The sequence below is a fragment of the Nannospalax galili genome, unplaced genomic scaffold (assembly GCF_000622305.1).
Source record: "Nannospalax galili isolate Female #2095 unplaced genomic scaffold, S.galili_v1.0 scaffold530, whole genome shotgun sequence".
In the NCBI taxonomy this organism is placed as follows: domain Eukaryota; kingdom Metazoa; phylum Chordata; class Mammalia; order Rodentia; family Spalacidae; genus Nannospalax; species Nannospalax galili.
The window spans coordinates 3,379-6,792 of record NW_008328331.1 but is presented as its reverse complement, the minus strand read 5'-3'; positions in this window follow the sequence as shown (position 1 = coordinate 6,792).

The following is a 3,414-nucleotide window of genomic DNA, read 5'->3' as shown; positions in this document are numbered from 1 at the left end:
CCTTCTCTAAGAGCAGTAGATGCTAGGTTAGTTTCTTCCATTTTGTATGTAGGTATATGTGGAAAGACATATACATTTGCACCTAACATTAATGTATCTCTTGTTGGGATATAAGCCTGGGCTCCACTAATTTCTGTCCATAAAAATTGATCTGTAGCTGTAACCCATCCTGTAGAGTGTCTGTCATCCATTATATATTTCTGGGGAATTGCTTTATTTGGGTAAGTTTGGTATGCATTCTTAAGGTATAGTTGTAATAAATGTAATGTGCAGTGTCCAGCATCACAAAAGGATCATTTTTGTGGGTTTAATATAGATTGGAAGTCATTTGTACACCTTCCTAAACCTGTAGTAAAAAGTGAATCAAGTTGAGAATGCATCTGTGCAATATTTTGTTTGTATAAATTACACATTAGTCTATTTTGATTTAGTTCAATTAGGTGAATAGTTTTGTCAAATTTTGTTTTATAATAATCTTGCAGAAGTGCTGATTCTGCTCTCATATGGCTTACTATAGTGTGTAGTGCATCTAAGCTATCAGATACTGCTGATATTGCCTGGGCTGCTTTTTGATTTACTGTTTGAATATGTCTTATTTCAGCTTTAATAGGTTCAACTAATGCCGTTGCTACTCCTCTTCCTATTAAACCTCCGAAGGCTGCACCAGCAACAAATGCTCCTGCTGCAAATAGTTGTAATAACTTTCTTCTTCCTGTCCTAATTGGTGTGGTGTATGATAATTCTGGAATTTGTTCTGTTCCACAGTATTGTACTGGTGGTTGCAGTATGTGTAAATCTATTTTGAGTTCTACTAGTCGTATTGTTGGGTGCAATATAACTTGTACTGGTGTAGATAAGTCTGGAAGTAAGAATGGAGCTTTGAAACTAGTTGGAGTAATATTTTTAGGTGGTATTAATAGGCTTCTTGGGTAATGTGCAGTGATCCATACTATCTTGTCAGTGTTTTCATTATCGTCCTCAGTTAGGTTTAATGAGTATGGTATTTTTCCTCTGTATATTAGAGCTGGTGTGGTGCTCGTGTCATTTACCAGAAAGTCTGATCTAGTCAGGGGTACTATGTAGATATTGTCCCATCATCCTGTGTGGGAATTTAATTCTCCTCTAGGTCTGTGAGCAGTCCATTCTGAATGCTGCCAGTCCATGTATTGTGGATGTGGTAGTATATAATAAAAATAGTATGGTAGTCCTGTATGTGATAAAATGCTAATACCTTGTTCTCTTATGTTCATATTTTGGAACCATTGAGCAGATTTCTGAAAGTGGTTTTCATATTGATAATTTATTTGAGAGAGTTTTAATGCTACAGGTTGATCCTTAGTATTTAGTAAGGTTGGAGTGACTGTAGCATTTGGGATATTATATCTTACTTCACCTACTCTATATAGGGTATCCTGTTTTATTTCTTACATGCCAGGTATCATTTTTCACTTTAATGTTACAATCCCAAGGGACTGGGAAGTCTGTAATCTTTGAATGATGAAAACACATGTCTGTTTGTGTAATTCCGATCATAGTCTCACCCATATGTCTTAACTTATCCAAATTATTTTGTTTTACAATTAGAGTGTAAAAATTTCTATATTCTGAATCAAGAGAATTTACTGTCATTGTTTTTCCGCATTTCTCACTAGAGGTCATAGCACAATTACAAATTCTTCTTGGTACTTCATAATTTTTGAGGATGATCCAAGAATGTGTCTGTATATTAAGGTCAGACACATCACATTTGGTTCCATTAACTGTCAAAATATTATTTGTATAAGAATGGTTACATGCTGATTCTTTATCATATTCAATAGGTAATTTTTCTAAAATATTATAATCTGTAGCTTCATATATGGCTACTGGCTTTCTTATTTTGAAGGCACTGATTAGTTTTGGTGTTCCTGAAACGTTCCTATTAATGTTCCACCAAAAGCTTAACCAAGCGTTATCTATCTCTCTGAACACACTTTTAGCTGCATACAGGGTATTACTAAGAGCCTGTGGTAACTTTAATGTGGATAACTCATGTGGTGTATGTGAAATGTATAATGGTCTCCATCTGGAATCCATACCAGTGCTGTTTGCTGCTGTAATATTAAATTTCTTCTCTAAAATATTATAAGCATATCAAACATATGCTATTACTTGAATTGTTATAATGTTGTGTTTTTACCAAAGTTGTTAAGAAACATTGATGAGTCCTTAAATCATGTGTGCAGTCAGTTTTTAAAAGTTCATTTTCACTAGTTCTCATAGTAGTAAGAAAGGGTTGTCCTAAAGGATCTGTTAGTACTATTAGAAATCTCCAATGTTCTACTCCTAGCTGTAAAAGAGAGTTTATTTCAGTAAAATTAGGTCCATCCATGTGTATACTGGGTGCTCCATATTTTCCATTAATGGGTATTAATGATCCATAAAACGGTAAATTTGGGAAGTCTGCTATGCATAGTAATGTAGTATTAGTTTCATCAAAATGAAGAGTATCAATAGTCTCTGATTTGACTCTAATATCAATGCCATTTAATTTTTTTAGAGTTTTTATGGCATTGGAGGGGCACGGTGCACCCCATGGAGATGGTAAATGTTTAATGCCTTTCTTTAATGGGTATACTCTGTTGGTATCACACTTATGCTATTCTTCTCCTATATTCCAATTGCGCTGATCACATGGGTCTGGGGTGGGAGCGGGAATACTATCTGAGCTATCAGAGCTATCAGAACTATCAGAGTAATCAGAAGAATCATAGCTATAGTCATATTCTTGTTCCCCAATAATTTGGGCTGTCTTATTATACCACATAAAGTCTTCTTCTGCTTGTGCTATTAGAGGCATTTAAAATTGTCTAACAAAGGATGTGTTCATAGTTACTGAGCAATCTGAAGTGGTCTCATATTCCAATTCTGGGGTGTATGTAATATATTTGTTATGATATTTAGTGGAATTTAGTTTTAGATACATATGGGTTCTTGGTTCGGGCTTTGACCAATGATTATTGATAATGGCATAAGTATCTGTAGCATTTGTCCGTAGTTCTATTAAATGGCATTTTAGCAGATTTTCATCATGAATGTTTGTTTCATTATAATTCATGTCCATCATATACCTTTTTAATGGGGTATATGGCGTTGTTACTTTCCTAAATTGATCACATCCCTTAAACCAGTGGTATTCGAAACAATACGCTTATTTCTGCCAAAAGCTATATGATTGTAAGAAATATTATGTCCATTGCCTCTCTGCTGAATAGTATTGGGGCCATTTTGGTTGTATTTGTATCCGGACTATATTTCTTTTATTATGTCTTTGTGTGTTAAAGTGTAGTTGTTGGATGGTAGTGGTTTTGGTAAGGGAGTCTGGACCAGGACCACTATCGGTATCTGAGTACAATGATTTAAGGGATGTGACCA